This window comes from Tursiops truncatus, chromosome 2, assembly GCF_011762595.2.
Source record: "Tursiops truncatus isolate mTurTru1 chromosome 2, mTurTru1.mat.Y, whole genome shotgun sequence".
Classification (NCBI taxonomy): domain Eukaryota; kingdom Metazoa; phylum Chordata; class Mammalia; order Artiodactyla; family Delphinidae; genus Tursiops; species Tursiops truncatus.
This window is the reverse complement of record NC_047035.1, coordinates 101,782,711-101,804,858: the sequence shown is the minus strand read 5'-3', so window position 1 is coordinate 101,804,858 and position 22,148 is coordinate 101,782,711. Positions and strand designations below refer to the sequence as shown.

The window sequence follows — 22,148 nt, the reverse complement described above, 5'->3', positions numbered from 1 at the left end:
AGTGTTCGCCCCTGCTTCTGAGAGAGCTGCACTTCTGTAGGTTCAAATCTGCTTACTCCGATGAAATAATTTCTAACACTGACATACACAGACTTTAAGATGAGGGCGTGAGCGCAGCCAGGCACACACGCACGCGCGCGCACACACACAACCTCGTGCATATTGAAGAAATGACTCACTTCATTTGCTGCTGCCTCTGCCACTATTGGGTTTGGATTCTACCTGTTCAAATACAAAGTTTCCTATTAGATTAACTACAGGGAAGAACTCAGGAGTCTTAACCCTGATTTTGGGCATGACTTTAGAGCACTCAAGAGGCTTTAACCTGGGCATCAGGAGAAGCCACTCTCTCATCAGCCACTGCTTTCTCTCCATAATCTTTCACAAAACGGTAACATATCTTACCACTTTGAGAGCCAATTAATGGAAACCCCTGGTAGAAGAAACAAGGCTAAGCCTCGTATGTCCTGTACCTGCAGTACTTGGGGGCCCCTCCTCAGCTCACCGTAAGACGGCACAACAGCACCCTGGAACTTCAAAGAACCCGAGCCCCTCCTTTTAAAGATGAGAAAGGGGTGGGGAGGGGGCAGAGAGGTGAACCCGCCCAAGGTCACTCTGCTCTGAGTAACGGGACGGCTGACTTGGCACTGCCCCCTGGCAATCCGTGCTCCACCCCAGCTCCCCCAAACAGTCCCTCGGGGCTTCTGCTGGCTTGCTAGCATGCAACCTCCCCCGGCCCCCGCAAAAATGCAACGCCAGTCGCGCTCGGTGCCCAACTTCATCCCTTCGCGTCAGCATGCAGTTAAACCCTCCGGCCGGCAGCAGGTCACATGAGCGTCAGCTCTCTCTCCCCCGAGCCCGGCCCCCCGGCGGCCGCCCCAAGGTCACCGGCTGGCCCGGGGAGCTCCCGCCTCGGGCGACGGGAGACGGCAGGGCGGGGGCCCGGGGCGCGGCACTCACCGGCGCGGGGGGCGGGCGCGCCGCGGCTGCCCATGTCCTCGCCGGCGCGGCTGGGTGCGGCGGCCGCTGGCGCTGGCTGTGCTAGGCGCCCGGCTGCGGGCCCGCGCCGCGGGGAGCGCCGTCCAATCAGCGCGCGCCTGCCGCCTGGCCCGGCGCGCGGCCCGGCCGGGTTCGCGGCTCCCGGGGGGCGCGAGCAGCCGCGCGCCGCCCGAGCGGCTTCCGGGCGCGTTGCCTGGACGCGGTTGCCGTGGCAGCCCGAGCTGGAGGCTTTCCCCGCGCCCGCGCCCAGCCCCGCGGCGCCGCCCCTCCTCCCTCCGCTTTCCCACACCCAAAATAGCCTCTCCTCCCGCTGCTGTTTCCCACCCAGCTCGCAGCCCAGCCGCTCGGAGTCGGCGGGCGGGGATTTCGCTTATTGGAAAATAAGTCCTCTTGTAGGGCTGGTTGACTTGAAGAGAGGGGTGTTGAAATGGTGCCTGATTAAGATAATAGCCATGGTGCCTGCCCTGTAATTCTCTTCAGAGCCCTAACATCCGTTATTTACCAAACCTCTTTCCCACAGAAAGCGTTATTATCTACCCCCATCCCCTTCCAAATCGAGGAGAAGTTATTTTATGAGGCCACCGTCTGGGAAACAGCTTGCGCGTTGACGCCCCACCTGTGCAGCGGAACTAACTAACCCTCGAGGCGGCCAAGTGTCATCTAATGAATCCCCTTGACACCGGCCACTGGGACCAAGGATCCGGTCTCATAGCAGCAGGCACGACGCAAGAAAGAAGTGCTACCACCCCTCTTCTTCACATCCCTTCCTCCTCCCTTCTGCCTCGCCCGCCTCCTAGGGCGTCCTAACTCTTCGCACCTTCCTCTCAATGTGCATTCTGAGCAGGATGCACACGCCGATCCACTCAGAAATTTGCTTCCTCTCAGTGGGCGGGATTTAAGCAGAGTTGGGGACCCCCACCTACGCCCACCTCCGATTCATACCTCTTTCGTGTCGCTAGTATTTACCCAGGAAGGGTGTTCCTATCCGTCTCCTCCACCAGCCACAGCCTCTCCGACCCAGGGAAAGGGGGAATTTGGTAGAAAGACCCTGGGCTGTGGAGTCAGGCTGAGTTGTTCTGGAGTCCTCTCTCCAGCAGTTACTTCTATGTGGTCTTGGATATTCTGTTTCCATACCTATAAAACGGGATACTATCCCCACAAAGGGCTAATGCATCCATAACATTCAGTGAACAATGCTTATTGGATGCTTGTCAAACTCTAGGAACTGTGCATACACAATGGTGAAAAAGAAAAAGAGACAGGAATCTCTGCTCTCATAGAGCTTACAGCCGGAAACACATCAATCAAATAACCACAGACAGCATGAAACTGACATTGTGATAAGGAGAGTGCATGACCTGGAGAACTATGGTGTGGAAATCTGACCTAGGAGCATCCCTTTAGCTCAGTGATTATTCTTTCCTTTTTTCCCTTTGATTCCCACTGCCTGGCACATGGTACGCACTCAGTAAACGTATATGGAATTGAATCCTACGTCATCCTGATAACAGTATCACTCAGTTTCCCACTGACTTTCTCCCACTGAAAATATATTTGAAACATACATAAGTCTCTGCTATGTCTGGAAAGACGTGCAGGTCTTACGGGAAAGTACTCATTCAAACCCAGAGCCCACCATCAAGAGTCCCAAGAAAGGTTCAGAATGCTTCTTGCCTGTCCCCATTGGGTTGCCTTCCAGAGTATAAGGTGTACATCTCAGATGGGCACATGAAAGTCCCCTCTGCCTCATTTCTTCCACCCCCCACCCTTACTATCCCACTCTCTTCCCTGGTCCCAGCTCCATTCTGCCACTCCCCCTTGATTCAGAGCTGCAGGGCACCCATTCCTGGCTTCCTAGGAGAATGGCAGCAATCCTTATAATCCTCAGAGTGGAGCATCTGCAAAACAGAGGAAACTCCCTCCTGTACTTCTGCTGGCCTTCAAAGCATAACTTTATGCTGTAATTGCCACAAGACTCCATCACTCTCAAGGGTAGAGAAGAAGAGGACCTGGTAAATGAGGGCCCTTGCTACGTATACACACACCATTTTATTCTGGCTGACTTTAATTTCCTTTTAAAAAATCATATCAATTAGCATAAACAGAATCCAAAATTTTAAAAGATTCATTAGTAAGAAGACAAAGAATTGTAGCTCTTGCAAACTCTGAATTCCTCAGTAGGAATCCTGAAGTTTCACAGTATAGTAGAGCCACGGCTTCCCACTTCTGACCTTGTCTTCCCCCCTGTTCAGGTGACATGTTTTGAATCCTGAGGAGACACAGTGCACAATGATTTAAGCCTACCTTAATTTTTTTCCAACTCAAACTATTTCTGTAGGATAAATTTCAAAGAACTATCTGTTTTTCCAGAATTGTTTGATTGTGACTCATTACAGGAAATGGATTTTTTTTTTTTTTTTTTTTTTTTTTTTGCTGTACGTGGGCCTCTCACTGTTGTGGACTCTCCCATTGCGGAGCACAGGCTCTGGACACGCAGGCTCAGCGGCCATGGCTCACGGGCCCAGACGTTCCGCGGCATGTGGGATCTTCCCAGACCGGGGCACGAACCCGTGTCCCCTGCATCGGCAGGCGGACTCTCAACCACTGCGCCACCAGGGAAGTCCTTTCATGCGTATTTTTGAGTTATTGGACTGCTGTGGGTTAAGAAAAGACTGGCTGCCAGAGAAATGCAGGAGGAGGTGTGTGTCACTCTTTAGAGAAGTTTGGTAGTGCAGGGAAGGTGAGAAATAAGGTCAACAGAGAGGTTTTTAGTGCTAAGCAAACATTTTCAAGATAGGAGAAAATATGCTTTGCATTTATATGTGCTGTTGGAGTCATGAAGAACCAGAGAGCACAATACATCATTTTGCACTGACTAACTCAATCTAAATTCTGCCCCTAATTTCATCATCACCATATCCATTTCCTTTTAAAAAATCTTTCATCAAATAAGAGAAATCTTACATTGAACAAAGGTGGGGTTCAGACTGTGGGACATTATTCTCTTAATAATCAGTTCATAAAATATGTGTTATTCTTTATGACTTTTGTTTGGTGGTTTTCTTTGTTGATAATAGAAACATCTTAGAATTAAGGAAATCCCTTGTTTTCCTCTTTTATATGTAAAAATAGTGGATTTTTCACATGTTTTGAGTAAACTGTAATTGACTTATCTGTTTTTGCTAATAACTTCCCTTCATGTGTTAGCTAATTCAAATATTATGTTTTGCTTATGGATTTGTTGGTATCTATCCATCTCACAAGGTTTTTTTAAAGTAATTATAATTAGGGCACAACCAGCAGGGAAGCATAAAATATTGGAAGACTCTTCCTAGTAGTGTAGTAGTGTTAACTTAGGAGGTGTTATCTATGTCTTAACTTAGGTAATTGCTGGTGTACATAGCAGGGCGAAGGCAGCCTGAGTTGTGTTGAAACAGCAAACAACTGAGCCTTAACATAATACTACCCACTAGAGAGTGAAATCTGGAATAAAGGAGGATTTATCCAAAGAGTTTATGGCCAGAAGTTCTAGAATAACCTTATAATTAAGAACCAGGTTCTTATAGACACTTGGAACCACGGTTGACAATTTGTTTCCATTTGCATGGTGAGATCCTGGTGAGGTGAATGCAGCAGAGAAGGCAGCAGCAGGATCTTGTTTGGAAACTTTTTTGATGCCTAGCATTTTGGAGGGCTGCTTGGCACTAGGTGGGTTTTCCCACAGTCCAGAAGGGGTTCCCATAGGTCTACATGGCTGACTCTGTTTGTCAGGTTCTGGATTCAAAGAAGGAAAGTCGTCTTCTTCAAACTGCAACCCTTCCACCTTATCATCTTTCTTCTCTGCCCTAATCTCTGTAGCTGGCTTTTCCTGAAAGGCACAGCCTTTCCGGGAGTGGAAGCTGCCATTCCAGTGGTGATGGTTCCCTGTGCCACCCCACTACGCTGGCTCATGCCGTCGTGACCTCGGGAAGAGCCGTGCCAACCAGATAGGTTCCCTGTGATTCCAGCATATGCTCCCTTAGAGACACCAGAGTCCACGGAATCATGGCGGAATAGGGAGGGCTGGTGCCAGGAATCTCCTGTCGTTCGTAGAGGTCCATTGTTAAAAAAAGCCATCAGAGGAATTAGGTCGACGACGGCTTACTCCAAGTCTACCACCTCCTCAGGGTAGGTGCTCTCCGTGTTTTTCAAAGGTGGCTGTAGGTGACTTAGCTGACTGTGGTGCTGAGAAATTTAGTCAAGCAGGAACAAAGTCATGCTGCACCATTTAGGTCCAGTGTCTCTTTTCAACAAGGTGAGGCATCCAACCTCATGGCCAGGATCCCAGAGTGTAACCTCTGTGGTCCTGTTTCCTGAACTCCTTGAGTCTGCCAGCTGGATTTCCACGAGGTTCTCTTGTTAAAAGGGTACTTAAAATTAGGCTGGCCGGCAGCACACCTTATGATGAAACACAAAGAAGCCAGGCTCTGTGTGGATCAATTTCTCAGTCCCCTCAGTTGCTCATCTTAAACTATCTAGATCCTGACATGTTTCCAAAAGGGGAAAGAGGAAAAGGGAAGGGGGAGGGGAACGTAAAAAGTATTTGTTACACTTAAAAAATAGGGGAAAGGGGAAAGAGCTATATTAATGTTCACCTCATTCAACTTCCTTGAGTGATGGCCCTATGATGTTGCTTAAATAGATAATACATGGACATTTGCACATTGAATGCAAACACTGTTCATAAAAAGTCGTAGCTTAGAAAGACAGATGGACTTTTGTTTGGACAAATAATGTCATTGAAGTGATAGATCAAAAATAAAACACTGAAGAGCTATAAAAGATCTTCTGAGCAGTCAACTCTAGTAGCAAAACATCCACATTACAAAGCCCTTAGTTTATAAATCTCATTATTCTTACACAGCTGCTAAAACTAGTGTGCAGGTATGTATTTATATATGACTTATCCTTCAAAATCTAAGGACATAAGAAATCTTGTTTAAAAAAAAAAATCAGACAGGAACTTGATATGCTTTTTCCCTCAAAAGAGTAGCAGCTCTCAAGGCAAATTTCTTGGTATAAAGCTCTCAAATGTTTCTTCTATTTCTTTGGTCTTCACTATTTATAAATTCACAGCAAAATCAAAACAAGTAGAAAGACAGGGCTTAAGGAACAGTCATGGAGAAAGTTCCAAAGTGAGGTTTTCTTCTCTTCAGATTTCTGTATTTCACTCGCTCTGCCCCTTCCTGAAGACTAAACGGAGTTAATGGAAGGTAATAAGAATCTTCTGCTTCAGTAGAGAAGTCACTTTGCATCCATTTCCATCGTTATTCAATCATTTTAAAGGCCACAGGAATCTATCACTTTAGCTCCCTCCTTCCTTCACGTGCGTGCGCCGTTAAGACTCCTGCACACTGACTTTGGAAAAAATTTTCCTTCCAGCAATTTTCAGAAAATAGGCCAAAAAAAATGTATATATATATACTGTATAGTCTTTAAGCTCTTCTGAAGTTTCATGCCACAATAGCTCAGTTCAGTATAGCTGAGAAAACAATCATGTTTATTTACCATGTATTAACCAGTCGGGACACCACAGTTTAGACAATAGAGCCCCACGTAAGCTGACACTCTTGTTTTAGCTTCTCTGCCAAGTAGTACATTATTGGACGGTGATCCTCACAGGTACGAGAATTAAGAGACAACTTTCACTTCTGTCAACCACAAAAAAGAAATGACAATACCCACTAAATAACGATACACACAACATACATGATACATTATACTGTGCCATTCCAAGCCACATTGACGTGAAGCAAAGGAAAAATCAGGACTATCAGTACTGTCCTTATTGAAATTTTTGATATTTTGTTCTTCATGGATTTTTGACACTAATTTCAATTTTTAAAGTATTGCATTAAAATATTATTTATCTTCATTACTGAGATTTTTGGGCACCCCCTTAAATTTTGCACTTACGTGCCTTACCTCACCTGGGCCCTGGCCGTGATGCTATAATAGCCAGTGTTTACGTGTCAGGCCCTGGGCTAAATGCTTTACCTATAGTATTTAATGCATTCCTTGCAAAAATCCGTGAGTAAAACTGAGGCTTAGAGACATTGCTATGGCTTGTCCAGGTCCCGAAGCTTTACGGCACTAGAAAGAATGAATACACAGATAAAGAATACGGAGGCTTTGTTTGCATGTAAGTTTCAGATAATTTATCTGTAGCTCACACCTTGACAGATATGCGTCACAGATGAAGAGGCAGTTACTGTGTCTGATGTATAGTGTATAGCTAGAAAGCCTCCTGTTGGGATTTGCAATATTAAGCAGATTTCTAAGAGGGAGTAGAAATTTCATCATGAGAAGATATTTGATAGGGCTGGTAGATCAATAAATGAATGGTTGATAATCTTGATTAGTGGGTGGGATTTTCAGATGTTGGTATTTGATATTCTTATATTTGAAATACAACATCGATCTTTCATGTTATTGGCCATAGTTAGATTTCATGTAAGAATAATAGTGACATGTAGTGTATAAATTTTAAGTGCTATTTTTGTGGTGTGGTGGACTTTGAACCTGGGCACTTCTGATGCCACTGCCTGTGTTTTAACCAGATGCTGGATGGCCTCCCAATGATCACATCAGACCAGGAAGGAAAAATGCACCATAGGGGCTTCCCTGGTGGCGCAGTGGTTGAGAGTCCGCCTGCCGATGCAGGGGACACGGAGTCCTGCCCCGGTCCGGTAAGATCCCACATGCCGCGGAGTGGCTGGGCCCGTGAGCCATGGCTGCTGAGCCTGCGCGTCCGGAGCCTGTGCTCCACAACGGGAGAGGCCACAACAGTGAGAGGCCCGCATACCGCAAAAAAAAAAAAAAAAAAATGCATCGTAAACTTCAGTACATAATATGCGTGGCATAGTGAGATGTGAATAGACGTTGCTTCAGTTCCCCTTTTGTTCCCCCAAGTATTGTACATATCAAAGAATATGAAGAGGGCTTCCTTGGTGGCGCAGTGGTTGGGCGTCCGCCTGCCGATGCAGGGGACACGGGTTCGTGCCCTGGTCTGGGAAGATCCCACATGCCGTGGAGCGGCTGGGCCCGTGAGCCATGGATGCTGGGCCTGCGCGTCTGGAGCCTGTTGCTCCGCAGCGGGAGAGGCCGCAGCGGTGGGAGGCCCGCATACCGCAAAAAAAAAAAAAAAAAGAATATGAAGAGTAACATACAAACAATTTTATTTTGGGGAGTACAAATTAATTTTAACACTCTATCTGATTTCTTACACCTTCACCCAAGTCTACATTGGCAAAGAGTGAAGATTTAGTATAATTTTCTAAACGAACCTGATAAAAGAATCTTTAGTTTGAAATACACAGAGCCAAAAATATTTTGGGATTTGAGCATCTTCTTAAATAATGAAACAGAAGCAAGTGCTTTATGAGTGCATGCTTGCTAGCAAAAGGTATACGGAGTGCTACTTTTTAAAGTCCTGATTAATAGACAATGCATATTCTGCACTTAAAATTAATATCATGCAGTTGTTCTTACAGGAGAAATACCAAGTGTAACCCTCTTTGTTTCCTCTCCAGCATTTGGATACACTTTAATTGTTTTCATGTACATATAGCAGATTTCCCAAGGTCATGTGAATGAGCTGTAGGACTTTCTACCAGGAGCTGTAGCCGCCTCCCACCCCCCCCATAGTCATGTAATAGGTTTTCATCACGATAGACTCAGGAGGTAACTTTCTCTTCCCCTTAGAATCATAAATTGTAAATGTGACACATTCTTTTTTTCTTTTTAAGGAGGATTCACGCTGTGACGTTCCTAAACACTACTGGTATGTGTTTAGGCCAGTTACTTAACGTCTCTTTGACTCAGTTGCATCACCTGTAAGATGGCAGTAATGTAGTGCCTACTTCACTGGATTCTAATGGAGATCAAAGGCACTAACTCATGTAAAAAAAAACTTTAGGGCACTTTAGTTACTATTGTAATATTATTTATTATATCTCATATCATATAAATTTTATTATTACTATTTTCTCCCAGGACCCAATCAGAAGAGTGAAGGTCTAATGAATATTGGCTTGACTATTTTATCTTACATATGCAGACAGAAGTTGGTAATTAATCTGGTTGACTTGCTCCTCACACAATTACTGATGTTGCTTGTCTTGGAACAATTCTGAGTATCCTTTTGGTGTCAGCCACACCCCAAACCATTTCTTTCCATTGCATGAAGTTATCAATGTCCTAGTCAAACGGATGTACAGCGCCTAATATCCCGATCATTTTTGGCTGCATCTAACACAAATTCCAAGTTCTCCTCTAAGAACAACGAGTGAGATTGTCACACTACTGCTTCTGCCTTATTTATCTGCATCCTTCCTGCTCCACCTATATGATTCAGCCAAATTAAGCACCCACCCAGGCCCTTGAAAAGGGAAAGAGGCCTGTGCATAATACTTGGTGCTGTGGCAAAGGTGCAGATGGCATCACTAGCCCATCGTCCTTCCTCCCACTGCCAGTTGAAGTCATTCTGCTCCCCATGGACATCTCTGAGGAGGAATATAGCCAGCGATGGCTGAGGAGTCAATGATTACCACTGCCACCACCAACACCAGACAGTCATCTGGCCCCTGCTTTCAGCTGTTTGGTTTATTCTTCTGAACCATAGGGTGGGATTTCAAAGCATCACCAGAACAAGGAAGACTTTTACTTCCCTACTCCTGCCACCACCTGACCTGGGTTCTGCCCTCTAAGATTCTTTCCTCCACCTGCCTACCCTGTTCTTAGCACCAGGAGTAGATGTGGCCCATTCCTGACTAGTATCTCTGCCCAAGTCTCTTACATCAGAAGTCAGGGCTGAGCTTTTCCCGGCTTATTTTCTCCCAAATCCAGTCAGAAGAGTGAGCAAATAATGAATATTGGTTTGACTATTTTGTTTTATTTCGGTAATTTCAGTACTCAAAAGTTGGATAGGTCTTTTTTGGATAGGTCTTAGTGACAAATACAAAAGTCTTGCTAATTCATTATAAATTTAAAACACAAGGGGCTTCCCTGGTGGCGCAATGGTTAAGAATCCGCCTGCCAATGCAGGGGACAGGGGATCGAGCCATGGTCCGGGAAGATCCCACGTGCCGCGGAGCAACTAAGCCCGTGCGCCACAACTACTGAAGCCCGTGCGCCTAGAGCCTGTGCTCTGCAACAAGAGAAGCCACCACAGTGAGAAGCCTGCGCACCACAACGAAGAGTAGCCCCCATTTGCCGCAACTAGAGAAAGCCCTCTCACGGCAACGAAGACCCAATGCAGCCAAAAGTAAATAAATAAATAAACAAACAATACATTTATTAAAAAAAATAAAACACAAGCATACACAGTATCTAATCTTAACACAATAAGTTTGACATTTCTTTTTCCAAGGAAGAGTCTACTCTTTTTCCAAGGGGAGAAAATAATAATATCTGTAGAAAATTTTTCACAAGAGATATCAGCTTGCCTTTTGTTATACTGAAAGAGAGAAAATTATAAATCAAGCTTTAAAAAAACTTCAACACAAGCATTTTTATGAGCAGTATTGGATGACACGCCAACCAATAAGACTGCCCATAGTAAGCCCTCTAACGTTGCAGAAACTACACAAGAAAATTTCTTATAACTGTAGGACATGATGATCTAGATTGAATAGAACCACCAAGTACCTGGCACAGTGAATTAAAAAAAACTCATACCAAGGCAGTTCTTTTTGAAATTTCTGAACACTAAAGATAAAGAGAAGATCCTAAAATCTTCCAGACTGTAAGTATATCACAGACAAAGAATCAGGAGTCAGAATGACATCAGACTTCTCAATAGTAATACTGGAAACAAGATCAGTACCTGTAAAATTCTGAGAGATTATTTCTATTATAGAATTCTACATCCAGCTAAACTATCCATTGAGTCTGAGGAAAAAATAAAGACATTTTTATATATTCTACTTCCCAAAAATGTACACTTTCTCAGGATTTTACTGAGAAATGTAAACTGCATAAGAAAGTAAGCTAAAAAGAAAGAGACATGGACCCAGGAAGTGGAAGATCTACTCCAAGATAACAGTAAAGAGAATTCTTAGGAATATGATAAAAGTAATACCAGGACTGATGTCCAACAAGTCTTATGGAGAGCAACCAGTACAGACTAAAGCAAGAAGTAGAGCACCACAGGAAGGATACTTCCAAGAAATTAGAGAGAAAAAAAGAGAGAGAGAAACGGATTATCTAATATGTTTGTACCACAGTGAAAGGAGTTATACTTCTATCAAAAAGTCTGTAGATGGGACTTCCCTGGTGTCACAGTGGTTAAGAATCCGCCTGCCAATGCAGGGGACACGGGTTCGAGTCCTAGTCCGGGAAAATCCCACATCCTGCGGAGCAACTAAGCCCATGTGCCACAATTACTGAGCCTGTGCTCTAGAGCCCATAAGCCACAACTACTGAGCCCCCGCTCGCCACAACTAGAGAAAGCCTGTGTGCAGCAACGAACACCCAATGTAGCCAAAAATTAATTAATTTTAAAGTGTTTTTTTAAAAAAATGTCTGTAGATGAATTAGTGAGAGGTACAAAAAGAACTAAACCAATGGCCAAAAAAGGCAATCGTTAATACTAAGAAAAGAAAAAAGTTGTCTGCAATCATACATAGCTCAGCTGTGAACAATAGACATAATGTAAACATTGATTATCAGCTTAATCAAAAATTGTTACCTCACCATATTGGGGAGATTGGAGGAAAAGTGTATGTGGCAGAAGGTAGACTGAGGCATTTAAGAAAGCTAAATTCTCATCTTCCATAGTAGAAAGTCAATAGATAATAATTAACAGTGAAAGATCAAGAAACATCAGTATAAACATCTTTGACTTTATATACTAAGTATTGATACATGTATTTCTCTGATGCAAAAAAAATTAAAAGAAAACTCGAGTTATGAGGAGAAAATCATAGAGTATTTAAAAAATATATGTACCTATTATTTTGAAAATCCTCAGTTTATTTACTTAAGAGTCTTATTACTGCCTTTCTTCCTAGGACATAATTTCTGTATTTCTATTTCAGGTACTTTCAAGATGTGCTGTTAGCAAACCACAATTCTTCCCTTTGAGAATGGCATTATGAAACCTTTTATAGAGGACGTAAGACTCTAATTTAAAAACAAATTTTGTTCAAAAGAGCATAAACCCATTGACTGCATAGTCAATTGTTCCAAATTTATGTTAATAATTTTCTGACAAAAAAATCAGTATATGGCTTTTCCTATCAGTTTTAGCCCATTAAAAATAGAACAGTTGGGCTTCCCTGGTGGCGCAGTGGTTGAGAGTCCGCCTGCCGATGCAGGGGGCACGGGTTCGTGCCCCAGTCCGGTAGATCCCACATGCCGCAGAGCGGCTGGGCCCGTGAGCCATGGCCGCTGAGCCTGCGTGTCCGGAGCCTGTGCTCCGCAATGGGAGAGGCCACAACAGTGAGAGGGCCGCATACCACAAAAAAAAAAAAAAATAGAACCGTCAAGATAAGGCCTATTTGATTAATACAAAATCATTTTCCAGATACATAGAATATTCATTTAAGGTATGGGGGGGTGTGTGTGTGTGTAAATATAATAATGTTTCAGAGCAAGGAAAAAGAAAAAAATTATTTTAGTTAGCTTTTTATAAGCTTTATGAATAACAAAAAGCCAGGGGACTATTTTCCATTACTCAGATAATGAAAATCATTGCCTGCTGAACATATATTACATGCATTATCATGTAACAGAAGGACTTCAAGATTCAGAGCGAAATTTTCAGATTTGGGTTCAAATTTTGGCTTCATCTCTTACTAACAGGATGATTTTGGTCACATCATTTAATTTTTTTCAGCCTCCATTTCCTCATCTATTGGGAACCTAGACTGTGAAAGGCACTATTTTGGGCATAGGGGATACAGTAGTCATGCATAATCGATGCCCTCATGAAGCTTATATTTTTTTTAACTTTTTTTTTTTTTTTTTTTTTGGCCATGCCACACGGCATGCTGGATCTTAGTTCCAGACCAGGGATCGAACCTGCACCCCATGCAGTGGAAGCACGGAGTCCTAACCACTGGACTGCCAGGGAATTCCCGAAGCTTATATATATATTTTTTAATTTTTATTATTTTTTTAAATTTTATTTATTTTTGGCTGTGTTGGGTCTTCGTTTCTGTGCGAGGGCTTTCTCTAGCTGTGGCAAGCGGGGGCCACTCTTCATCGTGGTGTGCGGGCCTCTCACTGTCGCGGCCTCTCTTGTTGCAGAGCACAAGCTCCAGACGCGCAGGCTCGGTAGTTGTGGCTCACGCGCCCAGTTGCCCCACGGCATGTGGGATCTTCCCAGACCAGGGCTCGAACCCGTGTCCCCTGCATTGGCAGGCAGATTCTCAACCGCTGCGCCACCAGGGAAGCCCCGGAAGCTTATATTTTAAGTGGGGAGATAATGAGCAAGCAAAGCAATTTTAGATAGTGATGATCCTCATGGAGAAAATAAAAAGAGCCATGGGACAGTGATCAATGTGGAGCATGTTGGCTAGTTTAGAAAGGATGGCTACCATGGACTTCTATAAGAAGGTGGTGTTTGACTGACACCTAGATGATCTAAAGTCAGCTATGTAAAGATCTAGGGGAAGAGAATTTCAGGCAGAAGAAACAGCCAGTCGAGAAGGGGCTTGGCATACTTGGGGCTAAGAGGAGGCTGGTGTGGCTTAAGCTCAGAAAGAGAGGAAGAGAGTGGGGTACTAGATGGACTCAGAGGGCAGTGTGCCTAGGAGCTTGAAAACTGCAGTAAAGAGCTTGGGTTCTATTTGAGATGAGACTCAAAAGACAGTTTTAAGCAGGGGAATAACCTGACCTGATTTGGTCTGGTGGCTGTCCTGAAAATGAGTTACAGGAGGGCATAAGAGAAAGCAGAGAAACTAGTTTTAAGCTATTGGGTGTATTGTAATGATGACGTAATTGGTATGATTATGGCTTGGATTACAATGGTTGCAGGGGAGATAGGGATAGAACTGGACTGATTTTGGATATAATGTAAAGGTAGAGTTAAGCAAACTTGTCATGAATTAGTTAGGGATGGAGGAGAGAAAAATCAAGGTGGTTGCTGTTTTTTCAACCTGAGCAACTGGGTAAATTATGATGCCATTTATAAGGTGGAGAATTCTTCGGGAGGATCAAGTTTAGGGGCAGAAATGAAGAGTTCAGTTTTAGACATGTTAAGTATGAGATGTCTATTAGACCTCTAAGAGGAACTATCAAGCTGGCAGCTGGAACTATGAGTTTGAACTCTGGGGGAGAGTTTGAGCAGAAGATATTGTTTGATTAGCATTAGCATATAGGAGGTACTTAAATTCAAGGGACTGGATGAGATCATCTAGGGAAGACGGGCAGATGGGGAATTGCGTGCGTCCTGGAACCAAGCCCTGGGGCAGAGAAAAAGGAACCAGATTCCGGAATCAAGAATCAAGAACCCAGAAAGGGGGCTTCCCTGGTAACGCAGTGGTTGAGAGTCCGCCTGCCGACGCAGGGGACACGGGTTCGTGCCCCGGTCCGGGAGGATCCCGCGTGCCGCGGAGCGGCTGGGCCCGTGAGCCATGGCCGCTGAGCCTGCGCGTCAGGAGCCTGTGCTCCGCAATGGGAGAGGCCACAACAGTGAGAGGCCCGCGTACCGCAAAAAAACAAAAACAAACAAACAAACAAAAAGAACCCAGAAAGGGAGCCTATGCAGATGAACAAGAGTCAGGAGAGTATGGTGCGGCAGCAGGCAAAGAAGACTTTCAAGGAGGTCAGTGGGGTCAAAGGCTGCTGAAGTTTCAGAAGTTAAGGCCCCAAAAGAGAGCGATGGATTTGGCAACATGGAGGCCACTGGTGACCTTGATGAGGGCTGTTTCAGTGGAGTGGGGGGGGATGGAATCTGTTTGAGCAGGTTGACGAAAAGATGGGAAATGAATGAAGAAGTGATGCCCGTAGACAATGCTTTCAAGGAGTCCTGCCATAAAGAGGAGGAGAAAAATGGGAAGGTAACCAGAAAGGTTTTTCAGTTTGTTTTTTAAAATAGAAGACGTTGGAACAAGTTTCCTTTCTGATGCAGTGATCCAGTAAATAGAGAGAAACCAGTGATGCAAGAGAATCATGATTTTAAAATCCTGACAGTTGAATAATTAAATACAAGTCACTTAAACTATATGAAAAACTTCCGGCAAAAACTCCCTAATTTTGAACAGTTCTATGAGATTTCTGTTGTTTCGTTAGCTTTTTCTCAGTCCTCGTTTCCAAGCATTTAATCTTGAGTTTACATGTATCTAGTTTTTTGCTTGCTGACACTTTAACTTTCTTCATAATCCACACTTGTCATAGATAATAAGTCTGTGTCCATATGAGGTATCATTTCATTGTGATTAAGAGATCAAGTCCTTGAGTCGGACTGGCTTGGATTAAGCCTCAGCTCTGCCACTTGGTAGCTGTATGGCCTTGGGCAGGTTAATTAAAATCTCTGAGCTTTACTGTTCTTTTCAATCAATATTATTAATAATAATACCTATTTCATTAAGTTGTTCTGAGGCTTAAATAAGAAAATATACGTAAAGTATCTGGCATGGAGTAGGCATTCCATAATAATAGCTGATATTATCATTACCACATAGACGAATAGAAACCAAAATGAAAAAATATTAATGTAGTTAAGATATTCACAATTTTAAGAGTCCATAAATTGCCTAATGAATTCAATAAATGACAAATTTCTTCTGAATCACCCAAATAATCTTTGTTTTCATATAGCTTTCAAAAGGTATGCATTAAATGTTATGGGCACTAGATAGAGTTGGTGTTTGCACAAAGCATGAATGTAGATGTATACTGTATACTTTAATACAGGAATTGTATACTTGAAAATGCTTAATTGTATTTTCATGAATTTTACAGGCATAAAAAGTATGCATTGAACATCTGCTATGTGCAAGGCATATACTGTGTGCCTCTACCTTATTTTGTTTATGAAACTATGGCCACAATGCACTTTCTTTTCCTTTCTTGGTCAAGAACATCAAATTTAAGCAAAGATAGATGATAGATCGATGGATGGATGGATGGATAGATAGATAGACAGATAGATAGAAAGGAGATAGATAATCAGGGTTTGGTGGTTTAGAAAATATGTCTTCAAGGAAAGAGCTTAAAGACCTCAATACTTTTTCCTAGGCAGGCCCAAAGGCTCCAGGTATTGGCCAGAAATAAATACGAGGGATAGTCAAGCATCAAAGTCCAAGAAGGGCACGTTTTCAAACAAGGATTTAGATTGATATTTTAGACAAAAGAGCTAAAATTCAGGAGGAGATCCTGTGAGGAAAGGAGACTTGGGAGAAGTCTCAAGCAGCACCAGGGAGAGCTCCCAGCCAGTAGCCGTTTCCTACTATATCCTAAGAAGAAGCTACCCATTTTCTTTTTTTTTTTTTAAAAGATCTTCTTTTGATCTGGACCATTTTTTAAAGTCTTTATTGAATTTGTTACAATATTGTTTCTGTTTTATGTTTTGGTTTTTTGGCCGCGAGGCATGTGGGACCTTAGTTCCCTGAGCAGGGATGGAACCTGCACCTCCTGCATTGGAAAGCAAAGGCTTAACCACTGGACCCCCAGGGAAGTCCCGAATTTAACCATTTTCCTTCAGAAACTCAGGTTTTCCTCACCTTGTTCTTCTTTCAAAGTAGGATCACCTAAAACTTAAGGACTTTTCTGACCTCCAGTGATAGGGACCACATCTGCTTCCACACAAGAACCTTTGATCAAGTTTTCAAGAGACCCAGTTCTACCTAGAACATTGCTACCCAAAGTGTGGTCTGTCCTTCAGATTGTCATACTGAGTGAAGTAAGGCAGACAAATGAATAGAAATATCATATGACATCATGTATATGTAGAATCTAAAAAAAATAATAATACAAATGAACTTATTTACAAAACAAAAACAGATTCACTGACTTAGAGAACAAACATAGTTACTGGGGGGTAGGTGGTGGGGGAGGAATAGGGAGTTTGCGATTGACATGTACATACTGCTATATTTAAAATGGATAATCAACAAGGAACTACTATATAGCACAGGGAAGCTCAATATTATGTAACAACCTAAATGGGAAAAGAATTTGAAAAAGAACAGATACATGTATATGTATAACTGAATCACTTTGTTGAACACCTGAAACCAACACAACATTGTTAATCAGCTATACTCCAATATAAAATAAAAAGTGGGGCTTCCCTGGTGGCGCAGTGGTTGAGAGTCCGCCTGCCGATGCAGGGGACATGGGTTCGTGCCCTGGTCCGGGAGGATCCCACATGCTGCGGAGCGGCTGGGCCCGTGAGCCATGGCCGCTGAGCCTGCGCGTCCGGAGCCTGTGCTCCGCAACGGGAGAGGCCACAACAGTGAGAGGCCCGCGTAACGCAAAAAAAAAAAAAAAAAAAAGTGAAAACAAAAGCAAACAAAAAAACCAAAGTGTGGTCTGTGGACCAGGCGCACCAGCATCACTTCTGTGTTCGAATGCAGATTCACAGGTCTCTCAGCAGATCTATGAAACTGAATCTGCATTTTAACAAGATTTCCAGTTGATTCATATGAACCTTAAGTAGCGAGAAGCATTTGCCTGGTGAACATGACCCCACCAGAATCCGGTAGACTTCAAGAGCCTGGTTCAGGAGGTAGGAAGGCTGGTCATTAGAACCATTGGGAAAAATCTGGAATTTTGTCTTCTAAAAGAACCCTAGTCATGTCTTGCCATTTGGAATTTATAAGGAATATCTATTTGATTATAAAACAACTCATAAACAAACAGGAAGACGTGATAAAAAGGAACAAACAAATGGGAAAATTCTCTCTAGGCTGACATTTAGCATGCAACAATATGCAACAGATATTCAGTACGACACTTGTTTATTTTTCCATTAAACTCAGCTGTCCTAATTTGAGAGTCTCCAAAAATATCAGTTGCTATTTAGCTTCCCTCAGTTAAGAGTTGTTTAATTTTTTTACTAGACAATGAAGTTGATTATCATCACTGCAGAAGGGAGAACAGAGTGTCATAAAGTCACAGAAGGACGACCCCACCTACACATGGTCACAGTGCCATGACTGGGGGACACTGTGACTAAAGGCACGTTCTGGTCATATAAACTTAGAGGGATATGAAGGGGATTGCTAGAATCAGCGCTAGAAGCTGCAGAGAAGTGATGTGTGTCCTGCGTGTATTTGCTTTTTGCATTTCAATTTCCCAGCAGAAACATTTTTGTCCTGCTTCTTAGATGGCAGTCCCCAAGGAGTGATTCTCCATTTTTCTCTTGCAATGGATTCTCTAGATCATCATTTCAGGTAAACTCTCTGTGAATCAATCGAGGATACATCAGGCACTTGCTCTGAGTCCAGCTCTGGGCTGGGGAGTGTGAAGGGGAAAGGGAACTGGGGAGTGAGACCCAAAGTATATTTAAGTTGCATGACTCCTAGCCTTGAGAGGTTTCTTGTCTTGCTGGCCAGAGTTAAAATAAAAAAGACATACCAAAACAAACAAACAAACCTACACACACACAAACAAACAAAAAACCCAAGAAGCCATTGGGAAGAAATGAAAGAGTATTATAGTGCTAAATTATATAGTTCACACTCTGAGCACTAGAGAAGGTCAGGAAAGAATGAGTTCTTTTCCTCTGAAAAGAGGAAAGGAAAGCTTAAAATGGGCTCTGATGAATGTGTGGCATTTTAGTATATAGAAGTAGGATTAGAGTAGTTCCTAGAGAGGAAAAAAGGAGAGTAAAGGTGAGTTATTTAATATCTCTTAATCTGACTTTTTACTTCCCTAAATGGGAAAAAGAATAACAGTATTCGTTTTGGTTGGCTCATAGGTTTTTAGGCAAATTATATGAGATGGTGTTTGTAAATGTTTTACATCCAAATAGTAATCCAACGGATGAAATGATTTCAGTAACCAAATTATCAGTAGTGATTTAAAATCAGAATATCAATTCCTGATTTTATAACTGAAGAAAAAATAGCCAAAAGGGTTGTATCAGTCTTCTACGTAAGGTTTTTTCCTGCAGTCAGTCTATCCAGAAGTCAAATTACAAATCGAAAGGAGAGTGATGATCCCGATAATACTGGCCACCGTTTACTGTACACCAGTGTCTTGGGCTCCTTGCCCATATGGCCTTGCTGATTCCTTGCCCCAGCCCTGTGAGGAGGAAACATCACTGCCACTCTGCACTAGTCAAGCTTCACAACTAATAAGTGATGGAGCCCAAATGTAAACTCATGCTCATCTGGCTTCAAAGCCCAAGCTCTTACCCCTACGTTACCAGGTTTAAAAAAGGAATCAGAGTAAGAAGTTATTCATTCAAGTTTTTCCTACCATGCCTATTGTTAGCACGAACAAGACTGAGAGGAAAAATAGCTGAAAAAGTGAACTGAACTGGTTGTTATACCGGTCTTGAGCAGCACTTTTGGGTTATTGATCAGACTAAATTCTAACAACCTTTCTAAGCTTTCTTAACTCACTCTTGGAGAGACTAGATTCCAGAGAGACCATAGAACTACCGTGCTTATCCCTGTGAATTAGAGAATATTGTTTTCTGAAAGGGGAAACATTGAGTTACAGCTAATGAATTTGATTGGTTGTGCAAATCAGTTTGGGTAAGTTACAAGGCATCTCTTTCCTACATCAGGTAGGTTTTCTGTTGCCACTGTTCATTGCCTCACCTCTGAAGCTGGTCCATAAGCCCAGTCTTAGAACTACCTCCCAGCTCGTGTTGTATCTTCAATGTGCCATGAAGTTTACACTCGAATATTCATTTGGTTCCTAGAATAGAAGGGCTTAATGCCTTCCTAGTGAAGCAGAATGAGTCTTTTTTTTTTTTTCCTATTGCTATGTTGATCATAGAGTAAGTTTAACACTTAGAACTTGAGGAGGTGACATTAAGAAAATCAAGTCAATATGAAAGGGGAGATGACAGGTTGGGATGGCATTGGAGCCACTGACTCAGCATCCACAGACTCTGGGAGGGGAGGGGCACTGAATCAGGATGCTGGAGAGCTCAGCATTCATCCTTTGGATCTGCAGCGAGCTGAACTCACTTTTTATCTATAGCCTCCAGTTTTGATTTTCCTTTATTTTCCAGGATTCTTTAAGGGTAATGACAGAAGCTCCTCTAACTGCTTCACCACACACCCCCCCGCCCCTATTAACCATTTTAGTGGTTCTGTGCACATCACCTGGGAAGACACACCTGCAGAAGTCTAGGACAGTGATTTACAAACTCTTCAGCTGCTAACCCACAGAAAGAATTTTGAAAAACTACGCACCCCCATATACAGTTTAAAGTTAACATCTAAAAATTTTCACCATAAATTCAAATCGTTGCAAAAGATGTAATTTCTGGCACAATAACATTTTAAAATTGAACTGTTCCAACACACTTTGGAATGATTCCAATATCCTCTAAGCACTACAGTTCTTTGAAATGTACCTGACAGGGTCATTATGAAGACGGAGGACTTAATAGATGACAGTGCCCTGCACACGATAAACAGTATGTATTTGCTGTTTGTGTGTACGTATAGAAAGGTGGAAAGGGGTTGCAAGATGTTAGCAGTTAATCTTAGGAGGGGTTGTAGCAGGTGATATTGATGTCCCACACCGCATCTCCTCAGCCCATGTTTGAGTTCACACACCCCTGTGGGTCATAGTTTCTGCTGTGCTGAAGACCTTACATCTCAAATGGTGTACCGCTCTGCTTCCCTGCTGGAGAGCTCTCTCCAGCTCAAAGGAGTTTACTAACACTGATGCCTAGACACAGTCTGGAACCTGAAACCATTGACTTCCTCAGGGTCAACGCTCAACAAATGGGAGACAGGAGGCAGTGGGAAAAAGCCCCAGTCACCCCCTGTCCTCTGGTGAGACAACTGTGAAACGTGTTATACAATTTCCCAGACGGTCCCCAGCAGGACTGAGCCCGGGTGGCCCACTGTCTTATTAGAGCACACATTATTGCTGTTTTTCCTTTACCTGTCTTTTCAAAGTAAATAAATAGATTTTTTTTTATAGCTCATGTGTTGGTTTACTTTGTTTTTAAGAAAACGTATGCTATATTTTTAAAAAAATCCTTCAGTTTGTCTGATTAGCTTTTTTTTTTTTTTTTTTTTTTTTTTTTTGCGGTACGCTGGCCTCTCACTGCTGTGGCCTCTCCTGCCGCTGAGCACAGGCTCCGGACGCGCAGGCTCAGCGGCCAAGGCTCACGGGCCCAGCCGCTCCGCAGCACATGGGATCCTCCCGGACCAGGGCACGATCCCGCTTCCCCTGTACCGGCAGGCGGACTCTCAACCACTGCGCCACCAGGGGAAGCCCCTGTCTGATTAGCTTTTTACCTTGACCTTATATCAGAAAATTACGTTTCAGATTTAATGTATGGAATTCCAAAAGGCCACATCCATGTGTTCAAATTAACTTTTTTTTTAGACCTCTTTATTAGAGTATAATTCCTTTACAGTGGTGTGTTAGTTTCTGCTTTATAACAAAGTGAATCAGCTATATGTATACATATATCCCCATATCTCCTCCCTCTTGTCTTAGAGGGAAGAGATATGGGGATATATGTATACATATAGTCTCCCTCCCACCCTCCCTATCCTACACATCTAGGTGGTCACAAAGCACCGATCTGATCTCCCTGTGCCATGCGGCTGCTTCCCACTAGCTGTCTATTTTCCATTTGGTAGTGTATATATGTCCATGCCACTCTCTCACTTCGTCCCAGCTTACCCTTCCCCCTCCCCGTGTCCTCAAGTCCATTCTCTACGTCTGCGTCTTTATTCCTGTCCTGCCCCTAGGTTCTTCAGAACGATTTTTTTTTGTTTTAGATTCCATATATATGTGTTAGCATATGGTATTTGTTTTTCTCTCTCTGACTCAAAGTAAATAAATAGATTTTTAAAATATGTTTTAGAAAAGCAGCCCCATGGTATGGTTGGGCATTGTTCCTGGCTGTGCGCTCCAGAGCCTGTTCTGTGGCCCTCCTAGAGATTCTATAAGCTATGGAATGTCCCTTTATAAGTCTATTTCTGCTTGAAAACAAGTCTTTGGTATCGAGT

The 22,148-nt window shown here is 43.1% G+C and overlaps 1 protein-coding gene and 1 pseudogene across 2 annotated transcripts in view; both read right to left on the bottom strand.

The window, feature by feature from the left end:
- FAM81A (family with sequence similarity 81 member A) overlaps positions 1–22,148 on the bottom strand; it is a 123,419-nt gene that overhangs the window by 77,347 nt on the left and 23,924 nt on the right. Inside the window, exon 1 of one of the 2 annotated variants that reach the window (XM_004322302.4) lies at positions 961–1,035. The exons of the other annotated variant lie outside the window; for it this stretch is intronic. The gene's annotated coding sequence lies outside the window, so the exon portion shown is untranslated. Of the gene's footprint in view, positions 1–960; positions 1,036–22,148 lie in introns of those variants that run through there. 2 annotated transcript variants of the gene reach the window in all.
- LOC109552652 (vasculin-like protein 1 pseudogene) lies at positions 3,972–6,682 on the bottom strand (annotated as a pseudogene).